Source organism: Capricornis sumatraensis, chromosome 9 (genome assembly GCF_032405125.1).
Source record: "Capricornis sumatraensis isolate serow.1 chromosome 9, serow.2, whole genome shotgun sequence".
In the NCBI taxonomy this organism is placed as follows: Eukaryota; Metazoa; Chordata; class Mammalia; order Artiodactyla; family Bovidae; genus Capricornis; species Capricornis sumatraensis.
In genome coordinates this window covers 51759914-51779125 of record NC_091077.1, presented here as the reverse complement: position 1 = coordinate 51779125, position 19212 = coordinate 51759914, and the positions used below count along the sequence as shown (strand labels likewise).

The 19212-nt window shown below is 40.9% G+C and overlaps 1 pseudogene; it reads right to left on the bottom strand.

Annotated features, from left to right (window-relative positions):
* Positions 1–3465: 3465 nt before the first annotated feature.
* LOC138086308 (protocadherin beta-2-like) lies at positions 3466–11370 on the bottom strand (annotated as a pseudogene).
* Positions 11371–19212: the final 7842 nt, after the last annotated feature.

Sequence of the window (19212 nt, the reverse complement as noted above, 5' to 3'; positions counted from 1 at the left end):
TGCTCTTTCATTAGAACTTTCCATTCTTCTAATCTTTTTATTACTCTATAGGAACTATTGTAGAATGCTGATGTAGATGGGCAGTGTTTATCCTAGAAGGATCATGTCAGGTTCGAATCAGAAAAAGGGAACTAAGAGAGGAAACAAGAAAATATTTCCTTAATATATAACCATATAAATGCCAAATACATATTAATTTTTTAAAAAGTAGGATTGGATGGAACATCACTTTTACTATAAAGCACTTAGTGTGTATACATGTACTTCCTGAAAGCTGTGGTACATATACACAATGGGATATTACTCATCTATTAAAAGGAACACATTTGAATCAGTTCTAATGAGGTAGATGAAACTGGAGCCTATTAAACAGAGTGAAGTAAGTCAGAAAAACACTAATACAGTATATGAACATATATATGGAATTTAGAAAGATGGTAACCACCACCCTATATGTGAGACAGCAAAAGAGACATATAAAGAACAGACTTTTGAACTCTGTGGGACAAGGCAAGGGTGGGATGATTTGAGAGATTAACATTACTATATGTGTATATTGCCATATGTGAAATAGATCACCAGTCCAAGTTCCATGCATGAAACAGGGCACTCAAAGCTGGTGCACTGGGACAACCCAGAGGGATGGGATGGGGAGGGAGGTTGGGAGGGGGGTTCCAGATGGGAGGGATACATGTACACCTGTGGCTGATTCAGGTCATTGTATGGAAAATACCACCACAATCAGTTCAGTTCAGTTCAGCTGCTCAGTCGTGTCCGGCTCTCTGCGACCCCATGTATTGCAGCACGCCAGGCCTCCCTGTCCATCACCATCTCCTGGAGTTCACTCAAACTCATGTCCATTGAGTCGGTGATGCCATCCAGCCATCTCATCCTCTGTCGTCCCCTTTTCTTCCTGCTCCCAATCCCTCCCAGCATCAGAGTCTTTTCCAATGAGTCAACTCTTCACATGAGGTGGCCAAAGTACTAGAGTTTCAGCTTTAGCATCATTCCTTCCAAAGAACACCCAGGGCTGATCTTTAGAATGGATGGTTGGATCTCCTTGCAGTCCAAGGGACTCTCAAGAGTCTTCTCCAGCACCGCAGTTCAAAAGCATCAATTCTTCAGCGCTCAGCTTTCTTCACAGTCCAACTCTCACATCCATACATGACCACTGGAAAAACCATAGCCTTGACTAGATGGACCTTTGTTGGCAAAGTAATGTCTCTCCTCTTCAATATGCTATCTAGGTTGGTCATAACTTTTCTTCCAAGGAGTAAGCGTCTTTTAATTTCATGGCTGCAGTCACCATCTGCAGTGATTTTGGAGCCCCCCAAAATAAAGTCTGACACTGTTTCCACTGTTTCCCCATCTATTTCCCATGAAGTGATGGGACCAGATGCCATGATCTTAGTTTTCTGAATGTTGAGCTTTAAGCCGACTGTTTCACTCTCCTCTTTCACCTTCAAGAGGCTTTTTAGTTCCTGTTCACTTTCTGCCATAAGGGTAGTATCATCTGCATATGTGAGGTTATTGATATTTCTCCGGGCAGTCTTGATTCCAGCTTGTGTTTCTTCCAGCCCAGCGTTTCTCATGATGTACTCTGTATATAAGTTAAATAAGCAGGGTGACAGTATACAGCCTTGACGTACTCCTTTTCCTATTTGGAACCAGTCTGTTGCTCCATGTCCAGTTCTAACTGTTGCTTCCTGACCTACATATAGGTTTCTCAAGAGGCAGGTCAGGTGGTCTGGTATTCCCATCTCTTTCAGAATTTTCCACAGTTTATTGTGATCCACACAGTCAAAGGCTTTGGCATAGTCAATAAAGAAATAGATGTTTTTCTGGAACTCTCTTGCTTTTTCCATGATCCAGCGGATGTTGGCAATTTGATCTCTGGCTCCTCTGCCTTTTCTAAAACCAGCTTGAACATCTGGAAGTTCACAGTTCACGTATTGCTGAAGCCTGGCTTGGAGAATTTTGAGCATTACTTTACTAGCATGTGAGGTGAGTGCAATTGTGCGGTAGTTTGAGCATTCCTTGGCATTGCCTTTCTTTGGGATTGGAATGAAAACTGACCTTTTCCAGTCCTGTGGCCACTGTTGAGTTTTCCAAATTTGCTGGCATATTGAGTGCAGCACTTTCACAGCATCATCACAGGATTTGAAATAGCTTAACTGGAATTCCATCACCTCCACTAGCTTTGTTCATAGTGATGCTTTCTAAGGCCCACTTGACTTCACATTCCAGGATGTCTGGCTCTAGGTGACTGATCACATCATCATGATTATCTTGGTCGGGAAGATCGTTTTTGTACAATTCTTCTGTATTGTAAAGTAATTAGCCTCCAATTAAAATAAATTTTTAAAAATGGCCCTCAGGTTCATGATATTTACATCTCAGAAGTTACAAAACAAATTGTCTTCCCACCAGATGCCTTACTAAATAATGTTTTTACACCGAATGGGAAAGCACAATCAGTTGTTCAAAATGCCTTAGGTTGAATTTTTTCTGTCATCCATCATAAATAAACACTTTAGGCAAAAACATACTCTGCCTTATTAACCTGTACTTTTGTTCATTTCTGCCCAATATAAGCATATGTAATATTGAAATACTAATTGCAATTGTCAAAACAAAATTATAAGTTTTGATTACTAAGCCTCTGGAAGACAATACACTTTAAAATAATACATTTTAAAGAAAACAGACTTGTATCTATACATTTCATTAACCACAGACAAAGATGCTTTAGGGGTATTATAAAAGAATATTTGACTATATCCAACAGGGTAAGTTGTAAGATTGGTGGTTCAGAACTCTACATTTCTTTGGATATAGAATTTGAAATGACTACCTTAAATAAACCTATATGGAATCACCATTAAAACCTAATGCACTTATTTTTAATCACCAATTAGAAAAAGAGGCATTAAGATCAGATTGAAAAGATAGGGAGCAGATGAAAAACGGAAAACATTCAAGGATTGACTAAATAGCAAAATAAATATATAAACAAAATATTGTATCAACTGAAGAGCCTTCGTTTTAAAAAAAGCATTCTGTCTTGTTGTATCCTGTGTAAGCCACTTGTCTCGCTGTAGCTCACTGAATCCAGGGTAGGCAAGGTGAGAACGGAGTGGGGAAGGTGGAAGAAGCTGCGAGGAGGCAAAGGAACCGTAGACATTCTTTATTCACCGTGCATTCAAGGCAAACATGCTTTACTCTCTTTAATAGCCTACACAGCAGCAACTGCAACTACTTGACTTGTCCCAAGAACTCAGGTGGTGCGTATATAGGGCATTGCGCCTGCGCAGTGCTATAAATGAGCTCAGCTGTAATATAACTAGGTATTTTTAAAAGCTGGGTGAGAACCAGAGGCCTTGGGGGTGAGTCTGATCACCGCCATCTTAACCAATTTGCTCCTTCCCTACACTTTTGTAGTCAAAAAACTTTTTGATTCTAATGTTAATGAAACCTACGGCTATTCTTGGAATTGCAGGTCTGCGCTACTCCTGCCCAGTGGTCTTGAACCAGACTACTAGCAAGAATCGGTTTCAAGAATTTAAACTCATTTAACCTCCAGGCTCCTGTCAAGCACACCTCGTACTGGTAGCTCTGGGACAGGGTCTCCATGCTGCTGACGTCCACCAGGTGGCCTGGGAAGTGGCCCTCGGCCACCGGGCAGCGACCCGCCAAGACGAACACCAGCACGGAGAAGAAGAGCGACGACACCAACGCCAAGGCCACCACCAGGTAGACGGTGAGCGGGTCGGCCGGCGCCGCGGCCGCCGCTTCCGCTTCCGGGGGCGGCAGGTAGGGCTGCGAGAAGCGGTCCACCAGCAGCACGTGCAGCGTGACGCTGGCCGACAGCGGCGGCTCGCCATTGTCCTTGACCAGCACCACCAGCCGCTGCTTGGGCGCGTCGGCAGCCGCGCCGTGCGCACCTCGCCGTTGTGCGCCCACACGCCGAACAACCTGGGCTCCGTGGCCTTGAGCAGCTGGTATGACGGCCAGGCGTTCTGGCCCGCGTCGCCGTCCACCGCCACCACCTCGGTCACCAGGTAGCCCGGCTCGGCCGCCCTGGGAACCAGCTCGGTGCAGGGCGCCGAGGCGTTCTGCAGCGGGTAGAGCACGAAGGGCGCGTGGTCGTTGGCGTCCGCCATGAGCACGCGCGCCAGCGCCTGGCTGCTGAGCGCTGGCGAGCCGCGGTCGGTGGCGCCCACGTGGAACTCGAAGGCTCGCAGGGTCTCGAAGTCCAGGGACTTGAGGGCGAAGAGGTGGCCGTTGTCGGGGTTGATGGACACGAGGGAGGCGGGAGGCACGAGCGGGTCGGGGGGCGGCAGCAGCGAGTAGGTGACCTGGGCATTGTTGTGTGTCTGTGGCGCTGACGCTGCCTATGTGCAGGGCGGGGCTGTTCTTGCGGACCCACAGGGTGTAGGAAGTCTTGGTGAAGGCGGGGTCGTTGTCATTGACGTCAGACACCAACACGGTTATGTTGTGCTCGGGTTTTCAGTCTTGGGAGTTCCCATGTCAGTGACAGTGATTGTGATGTTATATTCGGATCTTGCTTTTCGGTCCAGGGCTGAGTTTGTGACTAAAGTGTAATTTAACAGAGGGTTTAAGATTGAAAGGAAGATCCTCTTGGATGGAGCAAGCCATCCTTCCATTGTCCCGAGTCAGTGTCTGAAACGCTGAATACAGCAATTACGGTCTCCCGCAAATTTTCTAGGATTTCATTGAAAAGAGTTGATATGGTCAGTGATGGATTCAAATCCATCACTTGAACAAGCACCACACAACTTCCAGAAAAGCCCCCACCATCTGTCGCCTGAATGTTTAATGTATAGGTCTGTGTAGATTAAAAATCCAGTTCTCATATTAAAAGGATTTCTCCCGAATTTGCATTTTTTCGAAATGTTTTGCAGATATCTTCAGGTGCTTGCGAAAATACATAAGATATTTCTCCATTGGTTCCAATATCTAAATCTCTGGCAGAAACGATGGCAGCCTGGAATCCAGTGGGGCAGTGTCCCAGGACTTGCACCTCATAGTGCCGCTGTACAAACTCGGGGGCATTATCATTGATGTCTAATCCGCATCAGTCCCAGACCTGGGCGGAATCTCGCCATCCAGTGCTGTGAGGGTTAATCTGATCTCAGGCTGTTCCTCTCGATCCAGTGCTTTGTCCAGCACCGACTTGTGGTAATATTGTGCTCTTGGAACTGTCTTGTAATTTAAGATGAAAGTGGGAATTGGGGCTGACTGTATAACTTGGAAACTGTTGATTCCTACATCTAAGTCCAGGGCACACTCTCTTTGGAAAGTAGTTCCGGGAGTGATACTTTCTGAAATTTTCAAAATTATTTCTTTGTCTGGGAAAACTGGGGAATGATTATTTATGCCCCTAATCCGTATCTCAGCCTGGAAAAACTGCAAGGGATTGTCTAGTAATATCTGTAGTACACAGGGTTCGGTAAGGCCACACAGCTCCTCCCGGTCCTGTTTCTCATTTAACAACAAATCCTCGGTCTACCTATCAAAATGCAAACGCATTTTTTTTTCCAATTCAGAAACAACCCTGGGGTGCACAGCTAGATTATCTACCCCCAATCCCAGGTCTTTCAATAGATTGGCCACAAAGGAGCCCCATTTCCTCAGCCACTGAATAATGCCTAGGCTCAGAACCAGCCCGAGTTAATGCCCAGCAAAACAAGGAATATCAAGACTTGCCTTTGTTTCAGATAGCGTTCCATTCTCTCCTGCCTTCATTGCTTTCTGGTTTCCCAGACGACTTGACCCAGCTCGGATTCACGTTGTCGCTGATCTCGCAGTATCACTCAGATCCTGGGATAAATAGAGATGTCTAGGGCCCTGATTTTCCCGAGCGACTGCCTTAAAAAGCCTCCCTTTCCTGCTTGCTTCTCTTGCTTTCTTCTACTTCTAATGCTGCAGCGCCACCCCGCGTCCTTTCCGAGTGTTTATTTTCTGCACAATATTTAGGAAATCCCAGTCCTTTATTTTCAGACTGACGGCATTCAAGTGGAATATTTTCAAGTAGTGTCTCTTAATGTACCGAAACAACAATAATTCCAGATTATCTAAAATATAGTCCCTAATGATTTTTCTTAATTATCCTTTCATTATCCTTCCCCAATTTTCTTCCCGGAGTTGGTGATGGACAGGGAGGCCTGGCCTGCTGCAGTTCATGGGGTCACAAAGAGTCGGACACAACTGAGCGACTGAACTTTACTGAACTAAATAAGAATTCATATTCACTGAATTCCTTTTACAAATGCTCTAATTTTTTTAGCCACTTGATGTAAGGAATATCATAGAAAAAAAATTTTTTTAAATCAAGTTTCATGATTGTATTGGATGTTACATCTCTTTATTCTGGAACGGTCCACTGTATTTTATTGATACTGAATATTTTGAAGTGTCCAGATCAGTTATCTTGTAGGTAAATAAAAAGGTAAAAATAGGTAAGGTATCAGTACTTGTTGACTATAAATGAACAATTATTTATGCTTCAGAACAAAAGAAGACACTAGTGAAGTTAGAGCAGTAAAACAACTATAATGTTATTTGGAAAGGGGATGTTTTTCTCTACTTTTTACCCAGAGCCGAGAAAAAAAGGAATGCCAAGGGCGATAGTTATCGCCACCTACTGTCTTGTTTTCAGCTTCAAAGAACCTAATTTGCTGCTGCTAAGTCGATTCAGTCGTGTCTGACTGTGCGACCCCATAGACAGCAGCCCACGAGGCTCCCCCGTCCCTGGGATTCTCCAGGCAAGAACACTGGAGTGGGTTGCCATTTCCTTCTCCAATGCATGGAAGAGAAAAGTGAAGCTGCTCAGTCATGTCTGACTCTTAGTGATCCCATGGACTGCAGCCTACCAGGCTCCTCCATCCATTGGATTTTCCAGGCAAGAGTACTGGAGTGGGTTGCCATTGTCTTCTCCGGAACCTAATTTAATTGGAGATAAAGTGATGTTAAAGAGATATATCTCTTGTCTCTCTGTCCTGCACTAGGTTGGCAGAGTGTGGGAATTCTTTTTTTTTTTTTTTTTACATTCAATGGAAAGAAAATTTTGGAAGGAAGGACCAAGGCATTTTCTTTTTATTCCAGAGTTCTGAGATAATTCTTAAAAGAGGTGAAGTCAAATTCTGGACGTACTCTAGGATGAGCAGGTAAGTGTCAACATGACCAGCTTTATATAATTGTCCTCCAATGCAGTTGTCATCCAACATCTTTTTACGTGAAAGTAAATGCAGTTGTTATCCAACATCTTTTACGTGAAGGTATTTCTGAAGCTATTTCTGATGTAAATTGCCTGACTGTTTGCCACATAACCCTGAAATTGCCTGGTAATTTTTTTGCAGTGGATGTTTATAATTCACAGATATGAGTGGTATTTATTTATATTTTAAACATTTATTTATTATTTTTGACTGCAGTGGGTCTTAGTTGCTGCATGGGCTTTCTTTAGTTGCTTTAAGTGGGGGCTACTCTTTAGTTGCAATATTCGGGTTTTTCATTGTGGTGGCATCTTTTTTTGTGGAGTACAGTCTCTAGGGGTCAAGGGCTTCAGTAGTTGTGGCATGTGGAATTTTCCTGGACCAGGGATCAAACCCATGTCCCCTGCATTGGCAGATAGATTCTTAACCATTGGACCACCAGGGAAGTACATGAGTGGTATTTAAAGTGTTTGGTGAATACATTCCAGAAATTGGAGAATTCGGTGAACTGTTTCTTAATTTACTGAGATTTAAACCTTTTGCAGCCTTTGATAACCAGGTTGCTGAAAAGCATGCATTGCCAAGATTGTCATTGGTTGTCACAATCTTGACCTTAGGAGGTCTGAGACTAGTGTTGATACCTATTATTCTTTTCTGTGAGAATTAAACTTACCTTAGGTTGTACTTCATCCAGGGATTTTTTTTCCCTCCTGAATTGGCAAATTACTTACCCCACTATTGCATTGTGTATTATTGTGAATTGAACTCCCTGTGTGGTTTCCAGTGATGGAAAAGCCACCCAAATCTCATGCACATCTCCATGCACATTCTGAGACATTAAGAATTTCTCAAAGTGGCAACATCTCAGATTCATTGATTTTTCTCAGAAAACAAAAAAGTTTTTAGGTAATACTTGGAAATGTATAGTTTCCATAGGTCTGGCTTCCTATTCAGAAACAAAGGCTTCTTCTGTGGGTATATCTAAAATATTGTTTGATCTCAACGGTTTAGATCCACCCAGAGAAGAGCCTTTCTCTTCTCAGGAATCCTTTATCACTTTGGAAACCACCTTGCTTGGGTGTGTCCACCCACAGCTATGCAGACACTCCCCTTTCTGCTTCCAAATCTCCAGGAACTATAAAAAGCAGCTTTACTTTTTCTGGGCCGCCTACCCTACGCCCAGGAAGAAAAGGAAAACTCACCACTTGCCTTTTTCTGCCAGCTTTTCTCTCAGTTTCCAGCATCGTCTCTCTCTGTCTCTTTGACTGCATTGTCTTTAATGAAAGAAGCCTTCGACAGTTTTTCAGGAGGCTATACCAACATATATTTAGTCCCCTTGTGTTTGAAAAAAGGTTTGAAATCTGAGCTTGCTGCCAACGTTTGCCAAGGCATGTCGATCCAGCACCTCTCAGATTTCGTCTTTTCTAAAATGGAGTCTGTGGCAGGTGCAGGGCTCTACCTCCGCCCCCGCCTTTTTTTTCTGTCGGCAGCGCCGCCAGGCTTCTGAACAGAAACTATCAAAAACAAAAACAAAAAAATGTTTGTGTCACGTGGTCTAGTGGTAGTCTAAATAACTTCTCTGACTTTTGGTTTAGCTTATTATAATTTTTAATTTGTATATGGCCTTTTAAAAAAATCATTCAGCTATACAATTTCTTCTGAGAGTAACTTGAACTTGATTTCTTTCATTTCAGACAGGCCATGCATTCACTGAATTTTTTAATTCATTGGTGTTTATTACACACAGATACATTTCAGGCTCTGTGAAAGGCATTTGGGGATAGTAAGTTGAATGAAGCCTGGTACCTACACCCCAAGAGGTTACAGCCTGGAAGGATGACACACATAAAGTTACTGTAGTGAGTGAGGAGTGCTAAGATGGAAATTTGCACAGGCACTTGGACGTACTCAAAAGGGATATTTAAGTAATAACAGAAATGAAGCATCAGGAAAGATTCTGAGAGGAGATAAGGTTTGAGGTAAGTTGAGTTTTATGGAACCAACATAAACAGAAACCAATGGAAATGATGGTTCTGCTGCTGATAAAGTATTTTTGATTTTACAGTAAAGATTTACTCATATGATGGGAACATCATGGCTTATGTGAGATGCAGCCTTTTCCTCAGTTAGTCAACAGCACAGAGCTCTGTATGAAGTGCTGTGGAGTGACAACTAACAACAGACTGGGACTGGGCCCTTTTCCGATTGAATTCGCTCATCTAATACTCATTTTAAAGGAGAGTCCCACCGTGGAGCTTCCCAGGTGGTGCAGCTGGTAAAGAATCTGCCTGCCAATGCAGGAGATGCAAGAGACAAGTTCAGTCCCTGGGTTGGGAAGATCCCCTGGAGTAGGAAATGGCAACCCACTCCAGTATTCTTGACTGGAAAATTCCACGGACACAGGAGCCTGGCAGGCCACAGTCCATGGGGTCGCAGAGTTGGACACGATTGAGCTAGGTTATGGTGGTGCCTGCAGTATGAGTATTGCATGTTTGAGTAGTTTGTTCTGTTAAGAGTATTTTTCAGAGATATTTTCCAGTGGTGATTAAAAACATAGACTTTTATGTCAGGAGGACTGATATTCAAGTTCTGGCTCTGCTACATCATATATGTATTGTTAGAAAAATTATTTACTCTCTCCAGGCTTCAGTTTCCTCATTTGAAGAAAAGTAGATGTAACAGTGATACCAACTTTATGACATCGTAAGAATTAACTGAAACAATACTTATGAAATGGTCAGCCCAGTGCTTGGAATATCATGGTGTTTAATAAGTGCTAGCTATTTTAAGTGGTGATACAGTGAAAACAGAAACTACTCTATATAGTTTGGTTTACTCCTGCAGACAAATGTAAGCCTAAATGACTCCAGTGTGCACTGTTGGTGGGAATGTAAATTGGTGCAATTACTATGGAAACGAGTATGGAGGTGCCTCAAAAAATTTAAAAAGAACTATCATGTTGCTGCTCCTGCTAATTCACTTCAGTTGTGTCTACTCTTTGTGACCCCATGGACTGTAGCCCACCAGGCTCCTCTGTCCATGGGACTTTCCAGGCAAGAATACTGAAGTGGGTTGCCATGCCCTCCCCCAGGGGAATCTTTTCAACCTAGGGATCAAATCTGTCTCCTGCATTGGCAGGCAGGTTCTTTACCACTAGCGCCACCTGGGAAGCCCAAGAACTATCATATGATCTAGCAATTCCTCTTATGGATATATAGCTGAAGGATATGAAATCACTATCTTGAGATATTTGCAGCCCATGGTCATTGCATATTTTTCATAATAGCTAAGACATGGTCAACAAATGAGTAGATAAAGTGTGCTGTGTGTATACATACATACATATGTAAATATATGGTAGTTATGTCAGGAAAAGGATCTAACTAACCTCATTGTAGTAAACATTTTGCAGCAGAGGACAGACCCAAGCAGAGTGGTTTCCTCAGAGACCAAAGAATATCTTAGATCTGCCCACTAAACAGCCTTTGCTTCCAGTGAGAAGGCAGATGTATAGAAGTTCCAAGTATTGCTTGTAGATTTCCTTGATGTAATTTGAGAAAAACTTATGAATATGAGATAGTCTCCCTTTGAAAAATTCTTCTAGAGTTCCAGAATGTACATGAGATTTGGGTGAATATTCCATCACTGCAAACTATACATTTAGTTCAGTTTTCACTTTGTTGTTGTTGTAATTATGGTGACAATATTAGACCTCTCCTCTCATAGCAACTTTCTTTGAAGTATAGTTGATTTACAATATAGTGTTAGTTTCAGATATACAGCAGAGTGATTCAGATATATATATACATACCTGTGTGCATGTGTGTGCATATATATATATTCTTTTTCAGATTCAGTTTCATTATAGGTTATTACAAGATACTGAATATAGCTCCCTGTGCTATGCAGTAACTGCTCATTTATTTATTAACATTTTGTATATGAGTGCATATCTGTTAATCCCAACTCCTATTTTATCCTCCCCTTTCCCACTGAGTAACCATAATTTTGTTTTTATGTCTGTGAGTCTGTTGCAGATTTATAAACAAGTTTATTTGTATTATTTTTTATATTCCATATATAAGTAATAATATATAATGCTTACCTTTCTTGGTCTGGCTTCATTTGCCATGATAATCTCTAGTTCCATCAGTGTTGCTACAAATAGCATTATTTCATTTTTTCGTGGCTGAGTAACATTCTTTTATATATATGTACCACATCTTCCTCTTTTGGTTTTAATTTAATTCTTTAAATGGTAAATGCTATGTGCTTTTTATTTATTTTTAAACTTTTTATGTTGTGTTGGGTTATAACTGATGAACAATGTTGTGATAGTTTCAGGTGAACAAGGAAGGCACTCAGCTATACATATACATGTACCTCTTCTCCCAAACTCCCTTCCCATCCAGGCTGCCAAATAACATTGAGCAAGTTCCATGAGCTGTACAGTAGGTCTTTGTTTACTGTCCATTTTAAATATAGCAGTGTGTACACGTCCATCCCAAACTTCCTAACTATCCCTTTTCCCATCCTTCCCCCGGAAACTGTAAGTTCCTTCTCTAAATCTTTCTGTTTTGTAAACAAGTTCATTTGTATCATTTATTTTTAGATTCCACATATAAAAGATGTCATACCACATTTCTCCTCTGTCTTACTTCACTCAGTGTGACACTCTCTAGTTCTATCCATGTTGCTGCAAATGGGATTATTTCATTCTTTTAAATCTTCTGCCCATTTTTTGACCAGATTTTTTTTATATTGAATTGTATGAGCTGTTTGTATATTCTGAAAATTAAGCCCTTGTCTGACACACCATTTGCAAATATTTTCTCCCACTCTGTATGTTGTTCGTTTTGTTGATAGTGTCCTTGTTTGTTTGTTTGTTTTTTAGCTGTGCCACACAGCATGCGGGATCTTAGTTCCCTGACCAGGGATCAAACCTGCACCTCGTGCAATGGAAGCTCTGAATCTTAACCACTGGACCATTAGGAAAGTCCTGATGATTTCTTTTGATTTTCAAAAGCTTATAGCTTGATTGGATCCCATTTGTTTATTTTTGCTTTTGTTTATTTTGCCTTGGAGACTGATCAAAGAAAATATGCTATAATTTATCTCTGACAATGTTTTGCTATGTTCTTTTCTAGGAATTTTATGGTGTCATATTTTATATTTAAGCCTTTATGTCATTTTGAGTTTATTTTTATGTATTATGGGAGGGAGTGTTCTACCTTCATTGAATTACATGTTCCTGTCCAGCTTTATCAACACTAATAGCTGAAATGACTGTCTTTTCTTTGTTCTATATACATGCCTACTTTACTGAAGATTAATTGACTGTCAATGTATTTCTGGACTCCTTATTCAATTCCATTGATCTCTATGTCTTTTTTGGTGCCAATACCACAGTTTGATTTTTTTAAATTTATTTTACTGAAATATAATTGTTACCATGTTGTATTCATTTTTGTTATATAACACAGTGATTCCATTTTCCATGTATGTACTTTTCCATATTCTTTTCTATTACTGTTTCTCACAGGATATTATATATAGTTTCCTGTGCTATTTCGTAGGACCTTGTTCTTTATCCATTCTATACAGAATGGTTTGCTTCTCCTAAACCCAAACTCCCAATCCGTTGCCCCCAAGTCCCTCTTTCGCTTGGCAACCACAAGTCTGTTCTCTCTCTTGTGAGACTCCTCCTATTGTGCAGATGAGTTCATTTGTGTCATCTTTGAGATTCCACGTGTAAGGGATATCATATGCTACTTCTCTGTCTTTCTGTTTTCCTTCAGTTTGGTAAAGTCACAATCCATCCATCCATATTGCTGAAAATGGCATTATTTCATTCTTTGTTGTGGCTAAGTAGGACTCCATTGTATATGTGTACTACATCTTCTTGATCTGTCAAAGGACAGATGGTTGTTTCCCTGTCTTGACTATCGTGAAGAGTGCTCCTATGAACATAGGAGTGTGTGTATCTCTTTGATGATACTTTTATTTGGATATATGCCTGGGAGTGGGATTGCTGGATCATCAGTTCAGTCAATTCAGTCGCTCAGTCATGTCCGATTCTTTGCGACCCCATGAACCGCAGCACGCCAGGCCTCCCTGTCCGTCACCAACTCCCGGGGTCCATCCAAACCCATGTCCGTTGAGTCGATGATGCCATTCAGCCATCTCATCCTCTGTCGTCCCCTTCTCCTCCTGCCCTCAATCTTTCCCAGCATCAGGGTCTTTTCAAATGAGTCAGCTTTTCGCATCAGATGGCCAAAGTATTGGAGTTGCAGCTTCAACATCAATCCTACCAGTGAACTCCCAGGGCTGATCTCCTTTAGAATGGACTGGTTGGATCTCCTTGCAGTCCAAGGGACTCTCAAGAGTCTTCTCCAACACCACAGTTCAAAAGCATCAATTCTTCGGCACTCAGCTTTCTTTATAGTTCAACTTTCACATCCATACATGACTACTGGAAAAACCATAGCCTTGACTAGATGCACCTTTGTTTGTTGACAAAGTAATGTCTCTGCTTTTTAATATGCTGTCTAGGTTGGTCATAACTTTCCTTCTAAGGAGTAAGCGTCTTTTAATTTCATGGCTGCAATTACCATCTGCAGTGATTTTGGAACCCAGAAAAATAAAGTCAGCCACTGTTTCCACTGTTTCCCCATCTATTTGCCATGAAGTGATGGGACTGGATGGCATGATCTTCGTTTTCTGAATGTTGAGCTTTAAGCCAACTTTTTCCCTCTCCTCTTTCACTTTAATCAGGAGGCCCTTTAGTTCTTCGCTTTCTGCCATAAGGGTGGTATCATCTGCATATGTGAGGTTATTGATATTTCTCCTGGCAATCTTGATTCCAGCTTGTGCTTCATCCAGCCCAGCATTTCTTATGATGTACTCTGCATAGAAGTTAAATAAACAGGGTGAAAATATACAGCCTTGATGTACTCCTTTTCCTATTTGGAACCAGTCCATTGTTTCATGTCCAGTTCTAACTGTTGCTTCCTGACCTGCATACAGGTTTCTCAAGAGGCAAGTCAGATGGTCTGGTATTCCCATCTCTTTCAGAATTTTCCACAGTTAATTGTGATCCACACAGTCAAAGGCTTTGGCATAGTCAATAAAGCAGAAATAGATGGTTTTCTGGAACTCTTTTGCTTTTTCCATGATCCAGCAGATGTTGGCAATTTGATCTCTTGTTCCTCTGCCTTATGTAACTCCATTTGTACTTGTTTTTGTGAAATATGCATACTGTTCTCCATAGAAGCTGTACCAGTTTTCATTCCCACCAACAGTATAGGAATGTTCTCTTTTCTCCATACCCTCTGCAGCATTTGTTATTTCTGGATTTTTAATGATGGCCATTTTCACTGGTGTGATATTACACCACTATGTAGTTTTGATTTGCATGCTTGCTCCTTGGAAGAAGAGCTGTGACAAACCTAGACAGTGTATTAAAGAGCAGAGACATTACTTTGCTGACAAAGGTCCATATAGTCAAAACTGTGGTTTTTCCAGTAGTCAGGCATGGATGTGAGAGCTGGACCATAAAGAAGGCTGAGTGCCAAAGAACTGATGCTTTAGAAGTGTAATGCTGGAGAAGACTCTTGAGAGAGTCCTTAAGACTTCAAGGAGGATCAAACCAGTCAATCCTAAAGGAACTCAGTCTTGAATATTCATTGGAAGGACTGGTACTGAAGCTCCAATACTTTGGCCACCTGATGCAAAGAACTGACTCATTTGAAAAGACCCTGATGCTGGGAAAGATTGAAGGCAGGAGGAGAAGGGGATGACAGAGGAGGAGATGGTTGGATGGTATCACCGACTCAATGGACATGAGTTTGATCAGGCTCTGGGAGATGATGAAGGACAAGGAAACCTAGTGTGTTGCAGGCCATGGGGTTGCAAAGAGTTGGACGTGATTGGGTGACTGAACAACAACAATGATCAGTGATGTTGAGCTGATTATTTCTGTATCAATTGACCATCTAGATGTCTTTGGAGAAATGTCTATTTAGGTCTCCTGCCCATTTTTTCAGTGGCTTTTTAAAAAACTGAGTGTTTACGCTGTTGGTGTATTTTAGAAATGAAGTCCTTGCTGGTTACATCATTTGCAAACGTTTTCTCCTATTCCAAGGTTGTCTTTTCTTTTGTTGATGGTTTCTTTTGCTATTCAAAAGCTTTTAAAGTTGATTAGGTCCCATTTATTTTTGCTTTCCTTTCTTTTGCTTTGGGAGACTTATTTAAGAAAATACTGCTACAGTTTATGTCAGAATATGTTTTGCTTAATGTTTTCTTCTAGGAGTTTTATGATGTCATGTCTTATATGTAAATCTTTAAGCCATTTTAGATTTCTTTTTGTGGATAGTTGGAGAAAGTGTTGTAACTTCACTGATACACATGTGGCTGTCCTGTTTTCCTAACACAGCTTGCTGAAGGGACCATCCTTTTTCCATTGTATATACTCTCATTCTTCATCAAAGATTAATTGACTGTTGGTATGTGGATTTATTTCTGGGCTTCTCTTCTGTTGTATTGATCTATATGATTCTTAGCCAATAACACACTTTTTTTTTGGCAATGTTGTTTATTGTAATATAGTTGTGGTAAGTTCTACTGTACAGCATAGTGATTCATTTCATAAAGATTCTTTTCCATATTTTTTCCTTTTAGTTTATCATAAGACTTTGTTTATACTTCCATGTACTATACAGTAGGGCCTGTTGTTTTTCCATTTTCTATAAATTAGTTTGCATCTGCTAATCCCAAACTCCCAGTCCATTCCTCCCTCAGTCCCTCTCCCTCTCGGCAACTACAGGTGTGTTCTCTCTGTGTATCTTTTCTACTCTATAGAGTATATAGAGTATCTGTATAGAATAGATAGGATTTGTTTATGTCATATTTGAGATTCCATATATAAGTGACAGCATATGCTATTTCTCTGTCTCTTTCTAATTTCTCCCCTTAGTTTGGTAAACTCAGGGTCTGTCCATATTGCCGTAAATGGCATAATTTCATTCTTAGTTGTAGATCATTAGTACTCTGTTGTGTGTATGTACCTCATATTCTTGATCCAGTCACCTGTCACAGGACACGTAGGTTGTTCCTCTGTCTTGGATGTCATGAAGAGTGCTCTTATGAACATACGGGTGCATGTATTTCTTTGAAGGATACTTTTGTCTGGATATATGTCCAGGAGTGGGAATGCTGGGTCCTATGGTAATTCTATTTGTACTTTTTTTGTGGAACCTACACATATTTTCCATAGGGGCTGCACCATTTTACATTCCCACCAACAGTGTAGAAGGGTTTCATTTTCTATATACCCTTTCCAACATTTGTTATTTGTAGATTAACTCAGCTGGTAAAGAAACCACCTGCAATGCAGGAGACCCTGGTTTGATTCTTGGGTTGGGACAGTTCTCTGGAGAAGGAATAGGCTACCTGCTCCAGTATTCTTGGGCTTCTCTGGTGGCTTAGCTGGTAAAGAATCCACCTGCAATGTGGGAGACCTTGGTTTGATCCCTGGGTTGGGTAGATCATCTGGAGAAGGGAAAGGCTATCCACTCTAGTATTCTGGCCTGGAGAATTCCATGGACTATAAGAGTCAGACACAACTGAGCGACTTTCACTTTTCGTTCTGCCGCATGTGAGGTAGTACCAGTTTGTAATTTTGAGTTACATTTCTCTAATGATCAGAGACATTGAGCTGATTATTTCTTGTGTCAATAGGCCATCTGGGTGTCTTCTTTGGAAAATATCTATTTAGGTCTCCTGCCCATTTTTTAAAGTGGGTTTTTTTTTTGGGTTGTTTATCTGTTTCTGTATTTTATAAACTAAGTCCTTGATGGTTGGGTCCTTTGCAGACATTTTCTGCTGTTCTATAGGTTGTTCTTTTGTATCCTTGATGGCTTTTTTTTTTCCTGCTATTCAAACCTTATAAGGTGGATTAGGTCCCATGTGTTTGTTTTGTTTTCATTTCTTTCACTTTGGGAAGCTGATCTAAAAAAATATTGCTACAGTTTATGTCAGAGCATGTTTTGTTTATGTTTTCTTCTAGGAGTTTTAAGGTATCATGTCTTATATTTAAATCTTTAGGCCATTTTGAATTTCTTTTTGTGTGTGGTTGGAGACATTTTTCTAATTTCACTGATTTATTAATACCTGTTGCTGTTTTAACTTTCCAGTACCAATTGGTGAAGAGACTGTCTTCTCTATTGTATATACTTGACTCCTTCAACAAAGATTACTTGACTGTCGGTGTGTGGATTTCTTTCTGGGCTCCTTATTTTGTTCTATTAATCTGTGTCTCTTCCTGTGCCATTACCAACCATACTTTGGTTTTTTGAAGTACGGTTGTTTTGCAATGTTGTGTTAATTTCTCCTGAACAGTACAGTGATTTGAGATTTACATACATATGTGACACACATATCCACATAAATACATTTTTTTTCATGTTCTCTTTCATTACAGTAAATCACAGGGTGTAGAATGTAGTTGCCTGTCTTATATGGTAGGATTTTGGTGTTTATCCATTCTTTACATAATAGTTTGCATCTGCTAATGCAAAACACTCAATCCATTTTTCCCCAATCCATCTCCCTCTTGAAAACCACAGGTCTGTTCTTTGTGTATGTGTTGTGTAGATGAATTCATTTATGTCACAGTTGAGATTCCACCTATAAATGACATCATATGGCATTTGTCTTTCTGATTTCCTTTATATAGTATGTGAATCTCTAGGACCATCCATTTTGTTGCAGATGGCATTATTTCATTCTCTGCTGTGGCTGAATAAGTACTCTGTTGTATATATGTACCTCATCTTCTTGATCCATGCACCTGTCCATGGACATTTGGGTAGTTTTCAGTCTTGGCTCTTGTGAAAAGTGCTCCTATGAACATATAGATGCATGTATCTCTTTGAAAGATAGTTTTGTTTGGATATATGCCCAGGAGTGGGATTGATGGATCCTATGGTAATTGTATGAACTTTTTTGTAGAACCTGCATAGTATTATCCATAGAGGCTACACCAATTTTCATTCTTACAAACAGTAGGGTTTTCTGTTCTTCACACCCTCTCCAGCCTTGGTTGTTTCAAGCCTTTTTAATGATGGGCATTCTGACCAGTGTGATGTGAAGTGAAGTGAAGTTACGCAGTTGTGTCAGACTCTTTGTGACATAAGTCACATGGATGGTAGACTGCCAGGCTCCTCAGTCCATCAGATTCTCCAGGCAAGAATATTGGAGTGGCTTGTCCTTTCCTTCTCCAGGTATCATCTGAACCATCAGGGAAGCCCATGTGATTTTTTTTTTTTTTTGGCGGGGGGAAGATAATTACAATATTGTGATGATTTTTTGCCATACATCAACATGAATCGGCCATCGGCCCCTCCCTCTTGATCCCACCTCCCTCCCCACCCCATCCATCTAGGTTGTCACAGAGCACTGGCTTTGGGTTCCCTGCGTCATACAGCAAACTCCCACTGGCTATCTGTTTTACATATGGCAATGTGTGTGTTTCACTGCTATTCTCTCAAATCATCCCACCTTCTTCCCTCACTGTTTCCAAAAGTCTGTTCTTTGTGTCTGTGTCTTCTTTGGTGTCATCACATAGAGTTGTCAGTACTGTCTTTCTGGATTCCATATATATGTGTTAATAGTCAATATTTATCTTTCTCTTTCTGACTTAAGTCACTCAATTGTGTCTGACTCTTTGTGACTTCATGGACTGCAGTACACCAGGCCTCCCTGTCCATCACCAACTCCCGGAGCTTGCTCAAACTCATGTCCGTTGAGTTGGTGATGCCATCCAACCATCTCATCCTCTGTAATCCCCTTCTCCTCCTGCCTTCAATCTTTCCCAGCATCAGGGTCTTTTCCAATGAGTCGATTCTTTGCATCAGGTGGCCAAAGTATTGGAGCTTCAGTTTTAGCAAAATTTCTTCCAATGAATATTCAGGAC